This window comes from Macaca thibetana, chromosome 9, assembly GCF_024542745.1.
Source record: "Macaca thibetana thibetana isolate TM-01 chromosome 9, ASM2454274v1, whole genome shotgun sequence".
NCBI lineage: Eukaryota > Metazoa > Chordata > Mammalia > Primates > Cercopithecidae > Macaca > Macaca thibetana.
The window spans coordinates 62,415,094-62,435,053 of record NC_065586.1 but is presented as its reverse complement, the minus strand read 5'-3'; the positions used below and the strand labels follow the sequence as shown (position 1 = coordinate 62,435,053).

At 51.0% G+C, this 19,960-nt stretch overlaps 1 protein-coding gene across 5 annotated transcripts in view; it reads right to left on the bottom strand.

Moving 5' to 3' along the window:
* The window catches only part of PCBD1 (pterin-4 alpha-carbinolamine dehydratase 1), a 1,172,580-nt gene that overhangs the window by 157,079 nt on the left and 995,541 nt on the right, over window positions 1-19,960 (bottom strand). The gene's annotated exons all lie outside the window — the stretch shown is intronic.

The following is a 19,960-nucleotide window of genomic DNA, read 5'->3' as shown; positions in this document are numbered from 1 at the left end:
CTAAGCAAAGAGGGTCCCAGCCTGTACCAACTCCCCTCCCAGCAGCAGGGTGGGCAGGATGAGCCCGCATCCTCCTGGGCACATGCCTGGAGCCCATATTAAAGCATACCTACACTGATCTAGGGACTGGTCGTGGGGGTCATGGGGCATATGTGAGTTTGACAGCTGTGGGTAGGCAGGCGTGTCTGTATATATGTATGGGGAGGATACACATGACCGTGTGTGTGTGTGTGTGTGTGAGTGTGTGTGTAAGTGTATACGTGTGTGTCCATGTAAATTCGAGGGGCTTCTGACTTGGAGAGTTTGGCCAACTGGCCCTGCCCCACAGGCTGCCTGCAGACCCCTGAGCTGGCCAGCATAGGAAAGGGCAAGTGGAGGCTGGAGCTGAGCCATACTCAGGGCAGAGGGCAGGACCGCTCTGGCCTCCTGGGGACCAAGCGGGGCCCTAGGAGTGGGGACATGAATATGGGTGTTGCAGAGTGCTCTATGCCATCACATGACTCCCTGCACTGCCCCAGGCGGGGTTCAGTGTGGGGCAGGCTGCACCGGGGTATATTTAACATCCTGTTGATTGGGAATGGCATGTCTCACGCGGCCCCAGGCCTAGGAGCTGCAGAACCAGGTTGCTAGGAGAATGTAATTTCCGTCCCTGCCCGCTCCCTTTCATGTCCGCCCCCCCGCCCCTTGTCTATGTCACTCAGCTGCACGGAAAGCTCTGATTTCTCTCTAAAAATGAAACATGAGCTTGGCTGTGTGTTGGTACTGGTGGGGCTGAGGGGCATGTTTTCTGCCCATGACAAGGGCTAAGAAGTGGCCAGCTTTTTCCAGAGTGAGTGGTCATCCCCAGGGGCCAGGCTCAGGAGAGACCCCAGCCTCCTTGGGGTTCACTCCCTTATCCTGGGGAGCACCAGGTTTAAAATGCAACTATCCACTCGTGTAAGTGGAGGTCAGTTAGGCCTAGCCCTTGCGACTCACATGGGGAAGGAGAGTCTCAGAGAGGGAAAACTACTTATCCAGGGTCACACAGGAAAGCAGGCAAGAGCCAGGATTAGAACTGGAGTTCCTGGATCCTGGATTTGCTCAGTACTGCCTGCTCCACAGGGGGAATCTCACTCTTCTCTGGCTCACGTGGCCTACCACTCAGATTTTCCTACACTGACCAGGAGCCACAGGGAGGGGCAAGCTCCTTGCTGTAAGTGGGCCCAGGGGTCCAACGTAGCTCGAAGGAGTGGCTCCAACCCATCATTCCAGCCGATCCTGCAAACATTGTCGGAACCAGTAGCCCCCAGTCTTGGTAGGAGGATGATGCTTCTCAAACAGGCTCAAGTCAGGCCAGCCCTGCCTGGTTCCCTCGCTGCTGCCTGCCCTTCTCTACTGGGTCCAATGCTGTCCCCTTAAAATTCGTGTCTCCCCTGGAACATGTGAATATTAACTCGTCTTTGCAGTTATAATAGGGTCTTTGCAGATATAATCCAGTTAAGATGAGCTGTGTCATAATCCAGTGACTAATGTCCTTGTAGGAAAGGGGAAATTTGGACAGAGCTGAGCTACACAGGGGGACTGCCATGTGATGATGGGGGCGGGATTAAGTGATTCATCTGCAAGCCAAAGAACCCTCAGGATGTCGGCCACCACCAGAGGCTGGAGGAGGCAAGGAAGGAGCCTCCGTTGGAGACTTTGGAGAGATCATGAGCTTCCTGACACCTTGGTTTTGGACTTCTGGCCTCTAGAACTGTGAGGAATATGCTCTTGTTGTTTTAAGCCACTAGCTGGTAATAGCTTGTTGTGGCCATCCTAGGAAAGTAATACGCCTCTTCTCCAAACAGCTGGGATCATGCGCCTACCTCTCCCCATCGTGGTCATTCCTGCCCTCAAGTGCCAGCCGCCGACCCTTCACTTTAGAATTTGACCCCAAGTCCCTTGTCTTCTATTTCTGTCACCTTGGCCTCCACTTCTGACCACCTCCAGTGTCACCAACTGATCCTCTCACCTCGGGGCCCAGAACTGCTAGGGATCCCCCACTACCCGAGACAGCTCCCTGTATGTTCCCAGCTGCTCCCTGGCCAGCTCCTCTTTCCCTGTCACCTCCTTGTCTGGCTGAGTCATTCCCATGCTCCAAAACTCCGCATCTTCTCCAGTGGATGCCCTGCCCCTGGGCCTCACCTGGCCTGGCGGGCTGGGCTGAGAATCCCTCAAATGGATGTGGATGTCCCCAGCACCCTGAGTAGCACTTGTGCCTAGCTTGTTTCATGCAGCACTGTCACCACCATTTATTTGGGAATCTCTGCCCCTGGATGAACTCTCCACGGGCAGAGACCGTGCTGTGCTCTCCAGGAAAGCTTGTCACATAGGGACAATCCGGCCCAGCCCCTCTCTTTAGGGATGGGATAATTGAGGTCCAGAAAGTAGGAGAAACTTGCCTAGAGTGACACATCCAAGCAGGACCAAGGCTGAGGTTCTTCCCGCTGTCAAAAGAGCATCTGGGAATGTTCTTTTGGTGTCCCCAAGAGAGGCAGCAACCACTTCTTAGGCACCTCAGAACTTCCTGACTTTCAGGCCTTAAGGGGCCCATGGGTTTGGGCAGGTAGAGTCCTGAGGGCTGGGGTGGGAGGTCTTGCTCCTGCTGGAGGAACCAGGGTACACCGGTCAGACTGGGCAGAGGATACCATACCCTGGGCAGGACTAGAGCTCATGGGAGGAAAATCCCCTCTGGGACAGAGACACTCTGGGTTCTGGGATGCTCCCTGAGATCAGCCTGTACAGCTTTGGAACTGCCTCTGCCACTGCCTCAGTTTCCCCCATCTCACCCAGACCTGGGGCACTTTAAAGATGCAAAAAAGAGCCGATAGGTTCAGATTTCAGCTCTGCTGCATGTCAGCTTGGACGCATCATTCAGTCTCTCAGAGCCTCCCTCTCCTCAGCTATGAATAACAGGGGCTAAATGAGAGGCACTGGAGATCCAGAAACAGCACGCAGGCTGATTCATAGTGCTGCGCTTTCTTGTACGTTCTGGTCCCTCAAAGTCTGCCTGCTGCCATCATGCCTTGTGCCCTCTGCTTCTCCCCTGGGGCAGGATGGAGGGGGCTGAGACCACGAGTGAATTGGACCCCTCTTGGGCCAACCTGGGCCAGGCATATATCAAATGGAACCATATTTCCATCTTTACAACAAGCCTGTCAGGCAGAGAGCATAACCCATTTTACAGAGGAGGAAACTGAGGCCCAGAGTTTCACTTACTTGGCTGATGAAGAGGAATGGTGTGGCCAGGGAGGACTGGCATGATGGTGGCCATGAGGAGTTAACTCTGCCTTATTCGATGTCTTCTGCCACCTGCCAAGTTTTTCTCAGGCTTTGGTGACATCAGCGCACTGGGTGCATGTGCTGGGCAGGGGATCACAGCTGCGTGGTCTGGAACCCTGGTGTGGGGCACTACACAGTACCTCCAAAGCATCTCACCCTTCACTGGCATTTCAGAGCAGCCAGAGACCCCAAGTTTCAATCCTCAGGAATGAGCCCCTCACCCCAGCACACACGGCACTGGAGGAACATGCCCCCCTCCACTTCCAGGAGCCCATACATTTTACCTGTCCCCCATGTGGGGAGGATAAGGTGTCTGGGGAGATGAAGGGCCTATCCCACTGTCCATCTAGATGACTGGGCCAGGCCAGGCAATTTTGCTGATGTCACCTCCCTGGAGATGTTAAATATTGATAATACAATAAATTTTCCCTGCCCCTTCTATAACTCATGTCTTGGTGTGTGCCAAAAGGAAGACAAGTAGGCCAGGGTGGCTCCCTTTAGGCTGATGGGCATCCATTTCCCTGGCACTCTGGGAATCGCAGCCTTCTTGTTCTCAAGGCGCTTAGGGAGGTCATCTTGTCCAGCCCCCTGCTGCAGGCCCTAGCCGGCCTGAGATGAGCATTCTCCATGGCAGGGGAAATCATCCGGTTTGCTCCTCACAATGATCAACCACCCTTTCTCTTGGGAAGCTCTTCTTCAAATCCGACTGTGGTTCACATTAAGCAGGAGCCTGCCAGGCAGGCCCTGTATCTTGACAGCCACATGACCAAAGAACCTCATTCCTAGGGAGCAGAGCACCTGGCGGGGCTCAGAGGTCTCATTTTGACCCGTTTCCAACTGTGTGACTTTGTAAGTTACAATGTCACTGAACTTCAACACCCTCATCCATAAAATGGGGTGGTAATCTTTCCAGACCACTTCCTACGACTGTTGGGAGCAGGGCTTCAGCTTCCCACAGGCACAACTTGGTGAGTACAGTGGGGGACTACTGGGCTAGTTGTCCTCTGTGGTAAATAACTTGATCAAATGAGACAATAAATGTGGAAGGGCTTTGCAAATGTAAATTGCTCTGTAAACACAGTGTTGTGTAAATGTTAGGGAAAATTATATGCTTCAAAAATTCGGAGCAGCGAACTTCCTTAGAAGGGGGGAAGGTTCCTAAATTTTCTTGTATCCCCAGTCCTGGAGGCCTGTGTATGAGTTTGTGGGGAGGGGCAGGGGAGCCCCCCCGAGCTGGACTGGCTGTGTTCCTCCCCTCCCACTCCTCCTCCCTTGGGCTTCAAGCCAGGCTCAGGCTCCTGATTACAAAGGCCCAGGAGTGGGGAGCTTATCAGTTACACGAAATCAATAGGCATCTTCTTTATATTTTCCAATTAAAAGAGCCAACAGAGAAGAGAGAAAAACTCAAGTGCCCAGCAGCTGTCAATAGCTGTTGAGCAAGGGGAAGCACAGGGTCAGTGGGCCGGGCCATTTGTCAATGCCAAGCTCTGCTCGCCTGGCCTGCTCTCATAACGTGTGGATGTACTCAGAAGAGGAACTGGGAGGCAGCGCATCTTCCAGTGGCTTCTCAGACTTCTGGCCTTGCAACTCTGTCTCCTGGGCCTTCATTTGTCAGGAAATGTGCACAATTGAACTGAGGCTGCAGAGAGGCACTCCTGCGGTCAGTGACAGGCTATCAGTACAGCCATCCACTGCTAAGATCACACGGCTTCAGAGAGACCTGCAGGTGGGGTGGGGGACCCTGCAGGGTTGTTTTGGGGAAAATGCTCACCCATCCTTCTCAGAACCAGTGAGAAAACACAAGAGAGAATGGGCTAAGAGGCAGCAAGCAGGATGTGGGGCAGATATGAACAGGCATCTGGACACAGAGACAGGTCATCAGAAGCCCGACCTGCCTACTCACATGAGACTTCTGCTCCCCAAGGTACCCAGGCTGCAGAGCTCTCTTCGGCCCTGGGGTCTGTGAGTGGCAGGGAGACGGTCCCTTCTTGAGGTGACTGCTGCGGCTGCCCCTCTCAGATCCTGTTACCAGGCCCATGACTCTCTCCCCAGCTGCTGGGAGCTTTGGCTGCTCATGCCTCCCCTGACCCTCCGTACTGGGCAGAGGGAAGCCAGCTCATCTGAAAATGCCCTGGAGTTTATGCCTCCACAGCATAGCCCTCATGTGATGACTGACTGAGATGGGGTACAAAAGGCTGGGGCCCTGGCCTAAAGGGGGCTCCTGAGGCTCTGGAAGCCCCCATAGGGTAAATCTGTGGCCGGGCCTCAGCTGCACCCTCATCTTTGCCTAGTTTTTCTTCTTGCCCTAATCTTCTCCCTTCTTCCCATTATGGGGCTCACCTGGGGGCAGCCCCACCTCTGTTATGTGCACAAAACCCTAACTCAGGCTCTGCTTGCTCCTGGGAGAGCCAGACCCATTCAATTCATTCATTTGGTAGGTATCTATTGTGCATTTTTCACAAGCCAGGCACTGGGCTAGACCCTGGGGGAGGTGCACAGTGACAATGACTGCCAGTGGGGGAGAAAAGTAACAAGCAGGTAAATGAATAGGTAAATGGGTTAGACACTAGAGGTCAGGAAAGGAGAAGGCCTTGTGGTGGGCGGGACTCCTTGGGTTAGGTGGGCAGGGAAGGTCTGTCTAAGGAAGTGGCCTGTGAGTTAGGACTTGGTGACAAGGAGGAACCAGGCACCTGAAGACCGTGGGGAAGGGTGCAGTTAGACAGCTGGCGCGTGCGAACACCCCAAGGCTGGACTAAGCCTGTGAACTTTGAGGCCCTGAAAGGCCAGTGTGCCTGGAACTTAGCAAGCAGGGCATGAGGGCAGAGAGGGTATGACCTGGCCAGCCATGGCAAAGGCTCCATTCCAAGGGCAATGGGGACCTTGGAAAGGAGGTCAGGCAATGGAATGATAGGATGTGACTCCTAGTTTTAAAAGGTCACCCTGGTGGTCCTGCCTAGATGGGCAAGGGATGGGGTGGGGACCTCGGGAGTTGAAACGGATGCTTCTGGTGCCCTATGCCACAGCCCATTGGTGATTTCAGCTGCAGCTGCTGTGTCAAGGACAAACATCCTCAAATGTTCACTTCTCCTCTCTGCTCTTCTTCTATGGGGCTTTTGGGGGAGCTCCAGGGGCTTCCTCAGTCTGCATAGGACACCCTGGGAGTGTTAGGAGGACAGGGAGTCAAGGCCTCTGGGGACAACCATCCCTCAGTGGGCATTGAGAGTCAATAAATAAAAGCCCCAGCCTCTGTCCTTTGGAGGGACAGTTCTGAGAAGTGGGCCACACGGTTTCTGCAGGAATGAGCTACACTTGCCCTCGGCAGCATCAGTAATTCAGAAACTCACACCGGGCTGGTGCTATGGGCTGAATGTGTTGCCCCAAAATTCATATGTTGAAATCCCAACTCCTAAGGTGATATTGTTAGAAGGTGAGGCTTTGGGGAAGTGATTAGGTCGGGGGCAGAGCCTTCATGAAGGGGACCAGTGTCCTTATGAAAGAGGCCCCAGAGAGCCACCTTGCCCCTCTTGCCGTGGAAGAATGCCATCAGAAGCCTCCGTCTATGAGGAACAGGCCCTCACTAGACAGTGAATCTGCTGTGCCTTGATCATGGACCCCCAGTCTCCAGAACCGTGAGAAATACATTTCTGTTGTTTATAAGCCAGCCAGTCCATGGTATTTTGTTATATAGCAGTCCAAACAGACCAAGGTAGCCTCTCCTCTCTCCTGTCTTGCTTGTGCTCGGCTGTGTTTTCTGTGATTGCCTCCCAAAAAACAACCTGCATTCAAATATTTATTTCACGCTCTGCTCTTGAGGGAACCTAAAGACAGACAGACAAAGGAGAGCTGATGGTGGCTTGGAGGAGGTGATGGCTGTGGGGGCAGAGATCCGGAGATGGACCCAGGATGTACTATGCCATCCAGACAATAGGACAAGCCAGTGGATTTGCTGTAGAGGATGAGGAAAGGGGAGGAATCAAGGATGACTCTGAGGACTTAGGCTTGAAGGTTGAAGGTTTACTAAACCTAAGAAGACTGGGCTGGGCGTGGTGGCTCACGCCTGTAATCCCAGAACTTTGGGAGGCCGAGGCAGATGGATCACCTGAGGTCAGGAGTTTGAGACAAGCCTGGCCAACATGGTAAAATCCCGTCTCTACTAAAATACAAAAAATTAGTCGGGCATGGTGGTGGGTGCCTGTAATCCCAGTTACTCGGGAGGCTGAGACAGGAGAATCACTTGAACCCAGGGGGGCAGAGGTTGCAGTGAGCCAAGATTATGCCATTGCACTCCAGCCTGGGCAACAAGAGTGAAACTCCATCTAAAAAAACAAAAACAAAAACAAAAACAAAACAGACTGGCAGAAGAACAGGTGTACAGTAGGGAAACTCAAGAGGTTAGTCTGGGTGGTATTAAATTTGCAATGTCTGTGAGATCTCTCAGTGCACATTCCCAAGAGGCAGCCAGAGATACGAGTCTGGAGCTTCGAGAAGAGGTTAAGGCTACAGACAATCAATTTGAGTCCAGTCATCAGCTTAGAAATGGTATTTTAAGTCATGGGTGAGAGCACCTAGGAGAGTGAATCGACGGAGAACAAATGCAGGTTAAATAAAAGAAAAGGAGCCTCTTCATCTGAGCCTGGAGTCTTAGCCCAGCTTTGTGGATCTGCCCAGGTTTCCTAAACTCCCTGGGTGCCCACAGTGTCATAATCTCATGGGATCTTTGGAGCAGTCGTGAGGGGCAGGAGACAGGCAGGGCTGCCGTGTATAGTCGCACAGTGTAGACACTGCCCAGCTCCAGGTGGTACCATTTACACAGGGCACAATGTCACAGGTACCCCCTAGAGTTGTTCAGTTTACAGTCTTCACAGCCATACACACTTCTTTGCAAGGCCAGAGAGAATATGGACAAGGCTCTACATGAGTCACAGAGTAGAACCTCTGAGAATTCAGCAGAGGTGGAGATTGCAGCACTTGGGGCAATCAGAGAAGTCTCCCTGGAGGAGGTGACATTTGCCCCAGAGCTCAAAGGAGGGGGAGTATTTATACCATTTGAATTTGGGAGTGAGATGCTCCAGCAGAGGCAATTGCAATGAACAAAGTCTGTAGGCAGAAATTGCCGGGCCTGTTTGGGAATTTGCTTTGCAGGGATTGCCAAGGAAAGTCATAAGGATTATGAAGACTATTCCGGGTGGAGCCCTTGAATGACATGCCAGGGAGATGCACAAAGTTATTGGACTCAAGGTCACACAATGAGGGAGATACAGAGCCAGGGCTTGGACCCTAGGTCAGAGGGTGTGCCTGCCTGTGGACACAGGCTTCCTAGTGACCTCTCACCTTCCAGTTCCTGTCACTCCCTTTGGCAGCTCCAAAACCTCATGAAGGGGTAGCAGCTGACTTCTCCAGCTCCCGTCCATCTCCCAGAGGCAGAGGCCTGTCCTGCCTTTATTTCCCAGAGCAGCATCTAAAGAGGCAGACGATTTGTGGGGAGGGGACAGAGGTTCCCCCAGATCATGGAGAAAAGTGGGCAAGAAGTAAGTTCGTGGGCAGGGAGTTGGGCTTCCAGCGTGGGAGAGGAAAGATGGGAGAGGAGTTGGGCTTCCAGCGTGGGAGAGGAAAGATGGGAGAGGACCTGGACACTGGTTGCAGAGGTGGAAATAAGGCAATGGGCACTCTTGTTTGTCTAGGAACCCAGGAGAGAGAGGCAGCCAAGGGCAGGACCTCCTGGGGATGGGCCTTGCCAAGCTCTTGCCTGACTTTGAGAGTGCTGTGTTAGCCAGTCCCATGCTGGGATTCATGATCCTACACACACACTCTCACACTCACACCCACATACTTTTTTTTTTTTTTTTCAGACGGAGTCTCGCTCTGTTGCCCAGGCTGGAGTGCAGTGGCCGGATCTCAGCTCACTGCAAGCTCTGCCTCCCGGGTTTACACCATTCTCCTGCCTCAGCCTTCCGAGTAGCTGGGACTACAGGCGCCCGCCACCTCGCCCGGCTAGTTTTTTGTATTTTTTAGTAGAGACGGGGTTTCACCGGGTTAGGCAGGATGGTCTCGATCTCCTGACCTCGTGATCCGCCCGTCTCGGCCTCTCAAAGTGCTGGGATTACAGGCTTGAGCCACCGTGCCCGGCCCACACACATACTCTTACACACACACACACATATACATACATACTCGCATGAATGCACACAGACGCATGCACACACACACATGGCGTTCCGGTCGCCTTGAACCCTTGTCACTCTCTCCGACACCACCGTTTCTTTTACCTTAGGCTTGCAACCCCGCTACTTCCTCCTTCATGTCTCAGTTTTTATGTCTTTCCCCAGGAGACCTTCTCTGTTGCCCCACATCTATTCAGGGGCCCTCCTTTGGGTCCGCTGGCCCTGTCATAGCCCCACCCTGTTCTGCAAGTTTGCTGTTCTGCATCTGTCATCCTCGCCTGTGCATGCTGAGAAGACAGATGTTTTGCTTGTCCTGATCCCTGTAGCATCTCCAGGGCCTAGCATGGTGTTTGGTACACAGCAGGTATGCAATAAATGCTACAGGCAGCAAGGGAGGAGTAACATATCTAGTGTCTATCGAATTCTTATTTTTCCCTTTCCTCCCGGGTGGGTGGCCACCTAGAGCTTTCCTGGTCCTGTGAGTCTGGTCCCTTTTCCGAGACCTTTAGTCCTAGCTCCCCAGCTGTCCCCTGCCCCCTGCATGCCCTAGAGTCCTGAGTGCCCCCATTTGATCATCTGTGCTGAAGGCCAGGTTATGCAGAGGCTGTTCTAGGAACAGACCCCATGCCCAGGAGACTCTTGACCTGGGGAGAACCAATTCAGGCAAATTCCCTAATTCCCTGGACTGTCGTCACCAGCGATGATGCTGCTTCTGCCTCCTTCGATTACCTGCCTTCCGTGGCTGCCTCTACCTCCTTCCACAGCTGGCTTTAGGAAAATCCCAGCAGCCCAGGCTGCTCCTTCCTTTGCCCTCCTCTCCATCCTTGGTCCTGTCTGAGGCAGGCCAGGCCTAACCTGGGCTCATACCACGGCCCCGCCCTGCCTTCCCAGTTCTGTACGGCTAGTCCTGCCATTTTCTCCCCACAATGGAAGTGTCGTCACTGTGGGAGCTTCAGCTGAAGGGAAGTTTCTCTGAGCATCTGCACACTGCAGCATCGCTGGGACCTGGGCTTCAGCGGAAGAGGGGAGTCTGGAGGCTGTCTCTGGCTCTTGCTGCTCTGGAAAGACATGCTTTTCCATGAGAAAAACCATGTCTTGGGGTGTCCAACTCAAAACCTGACTGAAGCTGCTCCTGGGAGGCTCTGCAGACACAGAGCTTGGCACCCAGCCCTGTCCCGGAGGCACCTGTCTGTAATCCCGTGCTGGACAGACAAGGGCTAGCCTAGAGCAGGCCATCTCTGGGAGGCAATGCACCAAAGGCCTCCCAGAGGAGATGGCACCTGGGGGGATCTGCACAGATGTGCAGGAGGAGCTGGGTGTGGAGGGGAAGGGTGCTCTGAGAGGGAACTGTGTGAATAAGAGCTGGGTTTGGGAAATACTTGGTCACTGGCAGAGCGCTGGCCAACAGGAGCCTGGAGAAGATGAACTTTCATCTACTCTGCACAGGCATCTTGAATAGGTACCCCATGCCCAGGCCCTACTGAGTGGTGGGCACAGATGACATGACGCCCGCCCTGCCCTCAAGTGTTTCTCTCTGTCCAGGGAAGGAGGCCATGACACTCACTGTGCTTTAACACTGTGCCCATCAAACATGGCTCTGGGCAAGAGCAGAGATATGTGCTGCTATTAACTTCACGGGGGCCCAGGGAGGAAGGAGGGTCCCCAGCAGGCTGGCAGGCAGCTGGGAGCCTTCTTCGGGGAAGCCAGTCTGTGCTGGGCTTGGAGAGATTCTGCCCGATGATGAGATGTGGGGAGGGAGATGCGAAGTGGCTTCTGCTTGGATGTGTCCATACTTGGGAGGTTATCACTGATATGGCAGGACTGGGAATCTCAGTGCCATGCAAGTGCGTGACAGTGTGAGCGTGTGTGTGTTTTACATTAGTGTATAAGTACGCGGTGTGCATGGTGCGCAAAACTGTGTGTGTGTGAACAAGAGCAAGTGCAAGTATGTGTGAGTGTGTGAGACTGGGAGCACAAAGGCGTGTGAGAGTTCGTGAATCTGTGAGCTAGTGTGTGCACACGGGGTGCGTATGTGTGTGAGGCTGAGGCTGTGAAGCTGTGTGAGCGTGAACTGGTATATGTGTTTGGATTTGAATGTGCGCAAGCGTGCATGCCCGTGTGGCTGAGTGTGTGAGCCTGCAAGGGCCTGTGACAGCGCATGTGGGTTTGAGCGTGCACTGCACATCACCAGAGCTGTGCTCTGCTTGCTTTTACAACCACTGTGATTTGCTGGATTTCAGCTGAGCATTCAATCCTCCATGAGACATAAAGAAAACAAATTTTGTTCCCTGGGACTTTGCATCCAGATGGACAAGTGCTTGGCGTGGTCAGTGGTTACAGAGCAGCCAGCACGTGGGCTTTGCTTCTCAGGAGTGATGGCTCCTCTGGGGAGCACCCCGGCTGGCAGCCAGAAGCCCACTATGTGACCTCGGCCTGGTCTCTGGCCCTCTCTGGGCTTGGCTTTTTACCCAAGCAAGAGAAGGACGCAGAGAAACATGACTGGCAGGAGAGACCAGAGCCACAGGCATGGCCTTTTCCAGGTCCAGACCCTCAGCTTTGGGCTCTGTCTAGACAGGCACCCACTCCCACAGGCTGCAGGTCTTCCCAGGAGGGCCCATGGAGCCCATCTTAAGGACTTGCCCTAGCGGTCAACTGGCAAACACGAGTGTGGGTAGAAGAAAGGCAATGAGCCTCCGAGCCAGGCGTTCCTGGTTCAGACCCCAGGACCACCACTCCCGGTACTAGTAACTGAAGCCACCAGCTAACCACCACCCCAGCACTCACTCTGAGCTGCAGCTGTGTGCTCTACTCCTGCCACCTCATGTGCATCTCCCAACAGCCCAAGGAGGAAGGTAAGATTAGTCCCATTTTATAGGTGGGAAAACTGAGACTGAGAATGCCTCAGTGACTTGCTCTGAGCTAAGGCGTGGCTCTGACCACCTGCTGAGCTGCCTTCCTGGGCTTCACATCTGCAGAATGAGAGTAGTGATGTCAGCTTGGTAGGCTTGTCTTGGGATGACTGAGACATTGTGGGTGGGGAGGGACCAGCATGGCACCTGGCTTTCAGTGACCGTGCTGTGAGTGGCCCCCAGCTCCTCTGTGTAGGAGACAGGCCCTGGGAGGAAGGAGGGAGGCCTGGACCTCTGGGAGCCCCACTTGCTAGCTGCCTGAACCCGGATGAGGACTGGGCTGAGATGAGGGCTGAGGGTGAGGGTCCCATGGGAGGATTGGGTCTTACACTGTCCCCTTCACTGTGGTGGAAACAGACATTGAGTCTTCAGAACACAGCCCTGAAGCAGGTTCCACCCCAGGGCGCTGACTGGGGCAGGAGGAAGCAGCCCCTTGTCTCCCCAGTGGCCTCCTGAGAATGGCACAGAGGAGAAACCTTCCCCCCGCCCCCAGTCCACTGAGGATCTGGGTGCCCCTAATTAAACCCCAGGAAGGGAGGTGGCAACAGGAGAGGTTAATTGGCCGGGCCTGGTGTGGCCTGATAAGCCTCTGTCTGTGTTCCTGGGGAGTATGGGGTGTGAGTTGTGAATGTGCTCATGCATCTAATTGCAGGGTCACCCACCCCCAGGCTCTGTAACTAATCTCCATGGAGCCCGAGGCTACCAGCTCCTCTACCATAGGGCTCCCTTGGTCAGGATCCCAGCTTCCAACCTAGAAATTGTTCACCCCTCTGCAGCCTTGTACTGAGAGCCTCCTGCCCCCAACCCCAGTCGCTTGGCCCTGCACACAGCTCCAGCTAGTCCTTGACCTTGAGAGGATACTTAACTACAGTCAGGGCTCTGGCTATCAGGTCCAAGTCTTCTCTCCAGAGGTCCCTTTCTCACTGGAATGGTGTGTGGATGTGGGGGCATTTGGGGAAAGCTGGGGGACTCTGTTCAGGGATGTCCTTGAAAATCCCAAGATAAAAATATATGTGAATGGAGCAAACCTGGTCTTTTTAACAAATGGTGCTGGAATAACTGTACATCCACATGCAAAAAAAAAAAAAAAAGGATCTAGACACAAATCTTATACTGTTCAAAAAATTAACTCACAATGGATTAAAGACTTAAATGTAAAATGCAAAACTATAAAACTCCTACAAGATAACATAGAAGAAAACCTAGATGACCTTGGGTATGGCAATAACTTTATAGATACGAAACTGGAGGCATAGTCCATGAAAGAAATAATTGATAAGTTGGACTTCATTAGAATTAAAGTAAAAACTTCTGCCCTGTGAAAGACACTGCCGAGAGAATGAGAAGACCAGCTGCAAACTGGGAGAAAATATTTGCAAAAGACACAGCTGATAAAGGACTGGTATCCAAAATATACAAAGAATTCTTAGAACTCAACAATAAGGAAACACAAACAATGGCCAGGCATGGTGGCTCACGCCTGTAATCCCAGCACTTTAGAAGGCTGAGACAGGTGGACTGCTTGAACTCAGGGCCTGGGCAACATGGCAAAACCCAAAATATCTACAAAAAAATGCAAAAAAAAAAAAAAATAGCTAGGCATGGTGACACGTGCCTGTAGTCCCAGCTACTCAGGAGGCTGAGGTGGGAGGATTGTTTGAGCCCAGGAGATAGAGGCTGCAGTGAGCCAACTTCGTGCCACTACACTCCAGCTTGGGTGATGGGACTGAAACCCTGTCTCAAAAAGAAAGAAAGAAAGAAAGAAAGAAAGAAAGAAAGAAAGAAAGAAAGAAAGAAAGAAAGAAAGAAAGAAAGAAGAAAGAAGGAAAGAAAGAAAGAAAGAAAGAAGGAAGGAAGGTAGGAAGGAAGGAAGGAAGGAGGAAGGAAGGAAGGAAGGAAGGAAGGAAGGAAGGAAGGAAGGAAACAACTCAGTTTAAAAATGGGCAAAAGACCTGAACAGACACCTCACCAAAGAAGATGTACAAATACCAAATAAGCATATGAAAAGATGTTCAAAATCATATATTAAGGAATTGCAAACCAAACCAACAATAAGATGCCACTCCGCACCTCTTAGCATGGCAAAAATCCAAAAACACTGACACCACCAAATGCTGGCAAGGATGTAGAGTAACAGAAACTCTCATTCATTGCTGGTAGGAATGCAAAAAGCTACAGCTACTTTGGGAGACAGTTTTGGCAGTTTCTTATCAAACTAAATGCACTTTTATCATATATCCAGCAATCGTGCGCTTTGGTATTTACTGAAATGAACTGAAAACTTACGTCTGCACAAAAACTTGCACATGGCTATTTATAGCAGCTTTATTCATAAGTGCCAAAACTTGGAAGCAACTAAGATGTCTTTGAGCAAGTGAATGGATAAATAAACTGTGATACATTCAAACCATGAAAATATTATTCAGCACTAAAAAGGAATGAGTTATCAAGCGATGAAAAGACATGGAGGAAACTGAAGCGCATTTTACTAAGTGAAAGAAGTCAATCTGAAAAGGCCACGTACTGTAGGATTCCAGCTATATGACATTCTGGAAAAGGCAAAACTATGGAGACAGTAAAAAGATCAGTGAGGCCAGGTGTGGTGGCTCACGCCTGTAATCCCAGCACTTTGGGAGGCCGAGGTGAGCAGATCAAGAGGTCAAGAGATTGAGACCATCCTGGCCAACATGGTGAAACCCCATCTTTACTAAAAATACAAAAAGTAGCTGTGCGTGGTGGCATGTTCCTGTAGTCCCAGCTACTCGGGAGACTGAGGCAGGAGAATCACTTGAACCTAGGAGGTGGAGGTTGCAGTGAGCCAAGATTGCTCCACTACACTCCAGAACGAGACTCTGTCGCAAAGAAAAACAGAAAAAAAAGAAAAGAAAAAAAGATCAGTGGTTACTGAGGTTGGAGAAAGGAAGGGATGAACAGGGAGAGCACAAAGGATTTTTAGGAAAGTGAAATTACTTTGCTTGATAAAATAATTGTGATTACATGTCATTATACATTTTCTAAAACCCATGGAATATACAATGCCAAGAGCGAAGCCTGATGTAAACTGTGGACTCTGGGCGATGATGACATGTCATCATAGGTTCATCGATCGCAACAAATGTACCACTCTGGTGTGGGATTTTGATGGTGGTGGGGGGGTGGAAGGGACAGGAGGTGTATGGAAAATCTCTGTACCTTCTGCTCAATTTTGCTGTGAGTCTAAAACTGCTTTCAAAAGTAAAGTCTATTTTAAAAAAAATTATTGCACGAAATATGTTTAAATTTGATTCCTGTTTTGATCTTAAATCCATGCAACACGACCCAGTAACATTCCCTCTGACTGGTCATTGGAACTCTATTATTGCTGCTGGGGTTATTATTACTAAGTTATTGAATTACCTGTCAGGCATTGTGCTAAGCACTTGACTCTGATCATCTCATCTGACCCTCATAACTTGCCCTGAGGTCGGAACTGGTGCCCCACTTTATAGATGAAACAACTGATGCCCAGAGAGGTGAGCCGACATGCCCACAGTTGCACAGGTGTCAGTGATAGAGCTAGGAGTTGAACCAAGGTTTGTCTGGGTCTAGAGCCTGAACTCCACATGCCATGCAAACAGAACAGTAACCATTCATAGTGATAAACGCTGTGTTTCTTTCATCGTGCTCTCATTTGTTTTCATTGTTCCCATTTTAGAAGGCGGACACTAGCCAGAGAGCTGAGGTACCTTGCCCTGCTTAGTTCCTTTGTGATCACACCCTTGTTTCTGGAGCTCTCTCCCCAGTCTCTGGAGTCTCAGAGGTGCCATAGGAGCGAAGGAAAATGTCAAGAATATTAAATTTATAATTGAGTAAAACCTGGGGAGAATCGTTAAATCATGATTTAATATTTCCCAAATGGTTCATCGACATTTTAAAGACATGTCAAATTCTACGGCTTGCACATCCTGAGCGTGCAGATGAAAAGTTGGATGTTTATACTGGAGGCGAGCTGCAGAGCGGCACTAAAATGCCAGCAGCACGGATCTGAACCCAGAGCAGCACTCCTCACCCTTGCAATGACCTTTTAAGGTCATTCTATGGGTGAGGCTCAAGTGGGACATGAAGATCCAGATGTGCTTACGTAAGCATACTTAATTGCAAAGGTATAAGAACACCTGATTATGACTGAAGCCAATCCATTTCTAGATATCAAGTTCCAAATGTCTTTCAGTATAAAAATTGACTTCAAAAATATGTGCCTTCCTGGCCAGGCGCGGTGGCTCACATCTATAATCCCAGCACTTTGGGAGGCCAAGGCAGGTGGATCATCTGAGGTCAGGAGTTTGAAACCAGCCTGGCCAACATGGTGAAACCCCATTTCTACTAAAAATACAAAAATTGTCCAGGCATGGTGGTGGGTGCCTGTAATCCCAGCTACATGGGAGGCTGAGGCAGGAAAATCGCTTGAACCTGGGAGGCGGAGCTTTCAGTGAGCCGAGATTGCACCTTTGCACTCCAGCCTGGATGACAGAGTGAGGCTCCGTCTGAAAAAAAAAAAAAAAAAAGCCCCCAAATATGTGCCTTCCTAGCACCCAGGTCTTGGTTTCCAAATACCATTTGCCAATAAAAGGAACCAGGACTCCTTGGAGAGATGGCTGGTTCTAGGGCTGGTAAGAGGTTGTACTAGATGACCCTGGAGGATTTTGTGGTGCCAGAAAGTAAGTTGCAAAAACAAACAAACAAACAAACAAAAACACAAAAAACAAAACAAACGAAAAGCAGCAGCTTGATTGGCATATATGTATGTATGTGATGGGGCTCATGTCAAAAGAACAGAGGAATCCACCTGCAAGAGTTTTGAAGGGCCAAAGCTGCAACAATTTGAGCAACGCAATATCTAACAAGAGTACTGAATCCTAACAAATAAAGTAGAAGGAATGAGAAATCAAAAGTCGCCATTAGGACACACAGTAGGAACTGCTGCAGGCCGGGTCCAGCAGTGGAAGGTAAAGTTAGTGGGCAAATCTTCAAGGAGAAGCAGGACACTGCAGAGCCTCCAACTGTCTCCCCCAAACATATTAATCACTGTGGTAGTTTTAACAGATGTGGACGCTTTAATACATACGAAGGTAGAAGTAGAGCTGAAGCTTAATTCCTCTCTTCTTGAGTGTGGGCTACACTTAGCAACTTGCTTCTAATAATAGAATAAGAAGAGGGGAAAACAGCAACACCACAGTGGAGAAACCTGGCAGATACTGCCTTAGCCCAGCGATCAAGGTTAGCGTCACCAGTGCTAAGTCCTGTTGATGTGTGCACCCCTGCTGTGATGTGGATGTGAAAGAGATCCACGGTGAAACCCACAGTGATTCACCAGGAGAAACACTGTGAACATTAGCAGGAGCTTTAGCGGGAGCTGGGTAAAGAGTGCACAAGAACTCTGTGCTATCTTTGAACCCCTCTGTAAATCTAAAATTATTTTAAAATAAAACGTTTTACAGAAACACATACCTTGTTCTGGGTTCAGGATCTCCAAAAGGTTGAAATATTGGCCTTAAATGAGGAGAAGAATGTAAAAAAAAAAAAAAAAAAAAAAAAATAGCCAGGCTATTTCCAAAGCAGTAAATCCGATCTTTGGTTCCCTCTGCAATATATACTTTGCATACATATAACTATGTATCAGTAAAAGGGGATCGTGCTGTATGCACTGTTTTACAGCCTGCTTTATTAGTAACGAGCCATTATGAGAGATCCATACAGTTTATCACAAATGTTGCCAGGGACTACAGTTGAGAGGGGCTCTCCCAGACTTTCTGGAAACTTCCTTGTGTTCTATGGAAGTTCTGTGGCCTCCCCACCTAGCATTGCCCCAGCCCATGTTATAGAGATCAGCACCCCATAACATAGGACAAAATCCTGGAGATGCTGTCTGGGAGCTGTCCTGAGACCTTCCTGAAAAAAAAAAAAAAGACTCTGAACCAGAAGTCAGGAGACCTGGCAATGCATCCCTAAGGCAAGCCACGTGCTCTCTCTGAGCCTGTTTCTTCATCTGTGAAATGCAGAGACGATTCCAGGCTTTACTTCTCTCCCAGGACCCCTGGAGGTTCCAAAGCAGGCTGGCCATGAGGAAAATATGGCATCAGCTCTACCTCTGAGCATCAGGATTCAAAACCCTAGTTTGCCCCTTCCTTCCTGGACACCCTTAGTGAGTGGTTTAACCTCTGGGCCTCAGTTTCCTCACCTACAAGTGGGGCTGAAATCAACACCCGATTCACGGGGAGTGAATGAGCTCCCTCATGTTCAGAAGGCTGAGCATGGTGCCTGGGAGAAGGTGGTTGCCGTCAGTGGCAGATACAGTGATAACTACTTTAGTGTTGACCGAGCGCACCACAGCAAGCCTGGGGCTTCCCAGCACAGCTGCGTGGCACTCCGTGATGCCAGTGGTGGCGGCAGCCCTGCCTTCTCCTTGGAACCAGCCCCAACTGGCACAGTCTGTGATCCACTCACTTGACGGCCAGCTCCCAGATGGCCTGTGTCTCCTGGCCCAAGACCCAGCCCCTGTGGGCATGGCAAAGCTACCAGCGTGGACAGAACGTGGGCTGCCCAGAGAACAGGCCTATGGGGGTTGTGCGCCAGGGCTGGAGAGGGCTGGGGAGGGACAGGCCAAACCAAAACCTCTGCCAGCCTCCCTGGAGATGTCACAGGCTTAGCAGGGGCTGCTTGACACATGTCGGATAAAATAAGAAAAAATAAATAACAATGTTTATAAGAAGATTAGCGAGAAGGCGGCAAAATTTCTCTAGGGAGCCTCCTTGGCTGCGTCTCAGAATGACAGCTCCCATTGCCTTATCAGAGATGTAATGAGTTGCCAGGATTTGGGGTCATTAAAAATCCTCCTGGGCTGGGCCCCCTCCCTCGCCCATTGCCTTTGATGGTGGAGAGAGGGGGCCTGGTGGTGGCTCAGGCCCCCCTGCCCCCACTACGCTGTCTACCCATCACTGTCCCTGTCCGCAGGGGTACAGAGGTGAGATGGTGGAGCCCAGCTTGGCGGAAGTAATGCAACACGACGGCCCAATTTGTGCCCTTGGCCCCTCGGGCAGAGAACTTGTCTCCCTGGTGCGGATTAGGCTCCGTTTTATCTCCACTCCTTCAGAGACAAAATGGGGGCTCTGCATAGGCGCATAGCCGTGAGGCATCCGACTCCAGCCTGCGTTGTATGGTAAGGAGCCCTGCCACCCATATTATCCAATGCCTCGCTTGACACATGTGGAAAGTGAGGTTCAGGCAGAGGCAGTGTACCTCAGTTGCAGCATCGTGGGGCAGAGTCAGGCTTTGAACACAGGTCTTGGGATTCCCAGCCTGAGATTGGGTGTGTGCTCGTGAATGACTGCATTTTTGTACAGGGAGCAGAATAGAGGAGCTCAATGATAGGAATGTACAGAAAATTGAATTCAGCGAGAACAAATGTGTATTGATCTCCTGCAAAGTGCAAGTCACTGGGAGAGACGTGGAGGAGCTCGGAAACAAGGGAGACACAAGCTTCAGCCCCCGGTCCAGCAGGAGGGATGGATGCTAACGCCAGTGTCCAGAGGCCAGTATCTGCCACGCACACGC